The sequence below is a fragment of the Nematolebias whitei genome, chromosome 5 (genome assembly GCF_014905685.2).
Source record: "Nematolebias whitei isolate Nwh7 chromosome 5, NemWhi1, whole genome shotgun sequence".
NCBI classification, from domain to species: Eukaryota; Metazoa; Chordata; class Actinopteri; order Cyprinodontiformes; family Rivulidae; genus Nematolebias; species Nematolebias whitei.
In genome coordinates, this window is record NC_056502.1 from 2,293,783 (window position 1) to 2,300,208 (window position 6,426).

The window sequence follows — 6,426 nt, forward strand, 5'->3', positions numbered from 1 at the left end:
TAAAAGAGTTATTTGCTGAGACGGTAATAATAATAATATTAATTCTCTTCTTGGCCCTGTGATGGACTGGAGACCTGTCCAGGGTGTCCCCCACCTCTCACATGCTGGCTGGAGATGGGCACCAGTGACCCCCACGACCCAAAGTGGAAGAAGCAGGTAAAGATGACGGGTGGATTTTCTTCTTCTTTCGGCTGTTCTCTTCTTCAGGGATCGCCACAGTGAACTAACTCGCACCAAGACTTGGTGATTGTTTTTATGCCGGATGTCCTCCCTGATGAGCCACAGCCTCTGTGTGGAGCAGAGAGCTGCATCTAGGGCACCTGGGGGCGAAGATGGTGGGGGTTAAGGGCCTTGCTCAAGGGCCCAGAGTGGGGCAAATGAGGGTGGAGGCAGGTGGATGCATTTCACCTTTTCCACCCACATTTTGATGTTGTCGATACAGGAGTTGAACCTGTGACCTTCTGATCACAGGCCCACTTTTTCTAACCTCTTCACCCCCACTCCCAATAACAATAACAATAATAATAATAAATACATTAATTATAATAATTATTATTGTATATTAAATATACATATATGTATTAATAATAAAGGTTAAGTATGCACATTAAAGTATTTGTTGACACTGAGTGCGTACCTGCGTCTCTTGACAGTAAACTCTTTAAACCGGTTGATGTATAGGATGAAAGTTATGTTTGGCTTCATAAGTTTGTAACAAGTGCCTTTAAATGTTCGCGGTCTCTAAGCTTCTTTTTAAATTTCCTGCCAAAGGGATGAGGCCCAGGCGGACAGGAACAATTAAAAGCCGTTAAGTGACCCAGTTTGGCAGCGGCGCAGGAGGCAGCTCTGCTGGCAGCGGACTGAACCTTCTCAACAGCGTTCGTCATCCCGGCCGGCCCGAGAACTTCTGAATGAGTAAAATGATTTGATTATGTTGAGGCTAATGACGAGGGGCATACTTAAATCCATCTCCACGGTTTTCTTTGCTTCTGCCCCTGATTCAGCGCGCTGTCAGCAGCTTGTTAGACAGCTCCTTCTGTCGGCTGAAGAGGCCGAGCAGAACCGACATGAAGGTAAAAGAAGACCAACAAGTTATTAATAAAAAGAAGGAGCACAGAGTACTTGGCCAGGGTCGGCTGTTTAAGCTGCTTTAGGTTTTTATTTTATGTCCGTTGTTCAGGTTTGGCTCATGGTGAGGATCAACACACGGCTCCTCCACAAGCAAAACTTTACCTTTCATAAATAAAGTCATTTGTTCGGGGCCACAAAACAATGATTGAAACTTAAAATTAAAAACAATACATTGAGTGTCTCGTACGGTAAATATCACATATGTTTGACACATTATGAAGTGGAAAATCATAATTAAACTGTTCAAAGTAATTAATTTTACACATTAGGACAAATAATGACACATTTTTGTTCATAGGGCCCTTTGATCAAATTTAAACCCGGAATTATGCAAAAATAACTTCAGCGTCTTATTTTGAAATAATAAAACACAAGCATAGACTGAACATAGATCAAAAGGTTGGATGTTTAAATTTCACTTAATGAAAACCTTTTATTAAAGGCAGAAATAATTATTTACTCAAACTTCTATTAAACGTTTAAATTAGTTTAGTTGTTTTAACCAACCTTATTTTCAATAACTCACAAAATGTTAATTTGTGATATGCGTGCAAAAGTGTACAAATCTGTGTTTGTTTTTCCTCCTCAGTTGTTTTCTTAAAAATGTTAAATTTCAGTTTTAGTTTAAAGTCGTGGCTAACAGGCTAACCAATATTAGCACAAAGTGATCAATATTATACCGTTTGTGTACCGTTCCTTCTCCACGTTTTATTTGCATTTTTGCACAACATTGGACAAAATATTAGTAAAACTATATATATTTTTTGTTAGCATTAATATCCATATTTATTTTCCCGTTTGTTTAGATGGAGGCCACTGAGAGCCGCTGCATGTGGCCTGCAGACCTCGGCCCAGGATCGTTGATGCCGTGAGTTAGTTTTAATTTAAAGAATCTTTAATCGATGCATAAGAAAGTCTTTCAGGTCGTCTGGCTCTGATGAGACGGTTCACATGACGAACATGAATATATTTCACTTTTAAAAACCTTATAGTGCTTCGACGCAGACTGGAGATTTAAAACCAGTGTGTTTTGCTCATGTTGCCACGATAAGAACATTTCTAAAATACTTTAAAGTGTTAGAAAATGTGTTTTCTTGTAGATTAATTTGAATCCTGCATCAGTTTGTTTTCACCTATTAATGTGGTTATTAGAGTGTTCCATAATGAAGAAGCAACACAGTTTGATGAGTTAATTAGAATTACCAAACAATTATTATTCTATTGATCCTGTAATAAATCTTATATTTATACATTTTCTGGTTGTTTTGATGCTTGTTCATATGAAAATTAAGAGGATAAACTGACAATGCTCCTGAAAAACAACAGAAAAGTGTTAAAATAAAGAATGGAGCCGACATTTTAAAGATTCCCGTTCATAAAAATAAATAAATAAATAAATAATGAATCTAAAAACTGAAGTGGATTCAGCGAGACTTAAACTCAGTTTGGGGGATCTTGTTTACTCCAAGTCTTTGAGCAGACGTCTTACAGGACCAAGTTACGTTGAATATTTAAAATGATGGATCAGCACGTGCTAATGTTGGAAAACGTGCGTTTCTCGTGCACAGGAACCCGTCACCACGTGCCAAGTGTCACTGCTGCTGCAGGAGTCGATGGACCATATGGAGAGTGTCTCTGTTCTCGACGGGTTTCAAAGCAGAAACAAACTGAAGAATCAGCCGCATGTGGAGCTGCACTTTCACCAGCACGTCAGACCACGCAAACAAAAGCCTCTGAGTGACAGACGGGGATCTCAGGGATCTGTCCTTCCTGCTTGTCTACACAACAAAGCCTTCCAGAGAGCGTTCACAGCCAGCTGCTGCGGCGCCAATCTTCCAGCAGCGAACAACTGCAAAGAAAGGAGCGTCAGGATCAAGAGAATCGTGTTCTAATATTAGACGTGCTCTTGGTGCAGTGGGGTGTTTGTACTTTAACTCAGGATAATGTGAGCGGGAACGTGTTGTGTGGCTCAGATGCATCCGAGTCACCGTCAGACGTTGTGTTGGGTGTAAAGAACAAGACTGGACCGGTTCTTTCAGCACCGCTGCCTCAGCCACATAAAGCAAAATGTCTGTCACTCATCCGTTGTTACAGATGTTGGCCTGGAACGTGCAGAAGCTGCAGCAGACCATCAACTCATACTGTCGCACGAGCGCAAACGGGACGTGCAACATCTTTGCTTAAGGTTTTAAATTTAACGTTAGAGTCAAGTCTGTCTGTTTGCAACACATCTTAAATAAACTAGTTGATGGATTTCAACAAACTTCTTGGGAAAGAATCGCTGGATGTGGGAGTTTGGTTTCGCTGCAGTTCCAAGATGACGTGGATCAGCCACACCTGTGGTCCATCCCCCTGATGAGCACCAGGAGAACATAAAGGTGCAGAAGAGCTCATTACAAGCCTACTGGTATCTGCTTCTATCCTCTACGTGTGATTAGCTGTGATAGTTAAGACTTGTGCTCTCTTTGCGTTTGTGATCCACTGGATCCTCGACTCCTCTGAGTGTAAAACCTGAAATCCTTGGACCTCCTCTGCTGTCTCCTCCACCTTCCAACCACTTGCCTACCACACCTGTGAGTCTCCTCCTACACCTCCTTCTCTTGTGCTGGAACAGTTTGGACTTTCTTCCTCGCTACGTTCCATGACACCAACTGGTTCCAGATCCTCTCTTGAACATTTTTGGTAAACCGCAGTCCCTCGTTACTTCGCAGTTCGTTTGTCGCAGACTCGCTCTATTGCGGCTTTTCCAAAGGATTGAACATGACCTGCAGCTGGCTGATTGATGGATGAGCCACACGATTGGCATGACATTTTTATCCATCCATCCATTTCCTTCCACTTATCCTGGGTCAGATCGTGGGGGAAGACCAGACCTCCCTCTCTCCAGCCACTTGGTCCAGCTCCTCCGGGGGAATCCTGAGGCGTTCCCAGGCCAGTTGAGAAACATAGTCCCTCCAGCGTGTCCTGGGTCTTCCTCTGGGTCTCCTCCCGGTGGGACATGTTCGGAACACCTCAGGGAGGCGTCCACAAAGCATCCTAACCAGATGCCCGAGCCACCTCAACTGGCTCCTCTTGACGTGGAGAAGCAGCGACTCTACTCTTGAGTCCCTCCCGGATGATCGAGCTTCTCACCCTATCTCTAAGGGAGATTTTTATTTAAAATAAATTATTTAAAATTATTTAGCACCTGTGTGCACCCCACAGGTGCAGAAAAAGCTTCCTCCTGTAGCGTGTCAGGATCTCCACTCTGCAGCCGAGAAGTGGGCGTGGCCAAGAGCGGAGGAGGCAGGGCGCTGAAATCATGACAAGCTGTGCTCATTTAGAGATTTAGTTTACAAACATTGTTTAGAATATTGAAAGAGTGTGGGAAGGGTTTAAAATGCCTTTATATATATACATATATGTATATATATATATATTAAAAAAACAACCACTTACCACTTGTACTAATATTCCTACTCTGCAGTTTTTCACTTATCGCTTCAGGGTACGGATCCCCGTGATAAATGAGGGACTACTGTATATCACTGTAAATGAAGCACTGTTGACTTTACAAGTTTTGGAGTTCGTCTTTCTTCAGTCCATGCTCTCTGGGCTCCTAGTGTTGGTTCGTTACGCTGGATGTGCAACCACAGCTGATAAACTTTTGTAATCAACTCATTTCAAGATGGCCACTCAAGCTAATCGACTTCAACAGACACGAACATGATTCTATTTAATTTCCTGTGACATGTTGTTTATCCAGCGCCAGAGTAAACCTCTTTTATTTTTGTCTGTCAGGCTGAAAGGTAAGGCAACAAACGCTCAGGTTCGACCGTCCAGAGCTGCTCCGGAGTCTCTGTCCCGGTTGTGGAAGCACAAGAGCGTCTTGTTTGGTGTGTGTCAGTAAAATGTGCATACTGACAGGAAAATGTATCAACCCTTCTGCATCTTCTTGGAAACGTGTGCGCGTCCTTGCATCACAACCTGTTAGTCTCTCAGCGTTATCGTCACTTCCTCATCTGCCCCCCCGTGACCTGCGACGGTGAAAAAGACAAAGAGGGAGCGAAATGGAAGAAGAGGAGGAAGAGGAAAAACAGGTTTCACCGCTTTCAGAGAGGCTCCATCAGTGAGGACCCTCCCTCCCACCCAACCTAATCACATTACTCGAGAAAAAGTTTACTTATGGCTAATGGAATTCGCTTAAAATTGAACTGCTGGGGCAAAAGTAGATTTGCATTGATCCAGATATGTATAGAGCCAAAGTCAGTCTATCTATCCTGTGAGGGAATTAAAGGCCGCTAAGCCTATAGAGCCAGACTGTATAATCCTATGTTTAAAGATCAATACTGGCTGGAACCCACGTGAGCGCTTTTCATTGTGTTGTTTTTGTGTGTGTGTCTGAACACACACTCTCTACAAGATACGGTTCATTTCTTCAAAAACGTCTCTGTTCTTACCATAAATCTGTTGTTGTCTGCGCTACATCGAACACCAAAGGTGCGTTTGGGCGAATCTGAGCGAGTCTTTCGCGGTCGTATTGTTGCCTCTCTCTAAATAAACCTGGCTGCCCTGGATTTATTGAGTCTGACACCCCATGTGGACCTGGAGAGCCCTGAGTCAGCTTTAACTTCTGAGAAAAACAGAAGGATCAGGCAGAACAAGAGGACTAAATGTGGACGGTTCAGGTGTTTTTATGACTTGTTCTCTTACAACGTCGCTCTCACATTTATTATAAAAGAAGCATGAAGGCACGAATAATAAAAACCTTTACAAGACATGACTCTAAACTAGGGTTTATTATGAAGAACCAAAATACAAACCAAAGTCTCTTTGGGAGTAACGGCTGAAGAACAGTCCCTTGGATCAACAGAGATGAAGATCATTTGTAAAAATAAATACATGCACACATTTAATTGAATATTAAATTAATGTTCAATTAATATTTGTGTTCATGCAGCTGAGCTTAGGTGAATTCGGCAAATAACATTTTTAAGGGGGCTTGTACACCAAGCAGTCTGTAAAGACCAAATCCACGACCAGTAAGGACATGTGGTGCATGAAGACGTTCAGTAACTTCAGACTTTGGACTGAAGCAGAGAATGACTCTGCTCAAGGTTTTAACTAACATGGCTGAGAATGTTAACTGCCCATGAACCATGTGTTTGAGTTAGCAGAGTTCTTTTCTGTCTCAGAGAGAGCTGACTGAGAGCTGGATGAGAGCTGGATGAGTGAGAGCAGGATGAGTGAGAGCAGGATGAGAGCTGACTGAGAGCTGGATGAGTGAGAGCTGGATGAGAGCTGGATGAGAGCTGG

The 6,426-nt window shown here is 42.8% G+C and overlaps 1 protein-coding gene across 1 annotated transcript in view; it reads right to left on the reverse strand.

Moving 5' to 3' along the window:
- dpy19l1l (dpy-19-like 1, like (H. sapiens)) overlaps positions 1-6,426 on the reverse strand; it is a 74,588-nt gene that overhangs the window by 56,225 nt on the left and 11,937 nt on the right. The gene's annotated exons all lie outside the window — the stretch shown is intronic.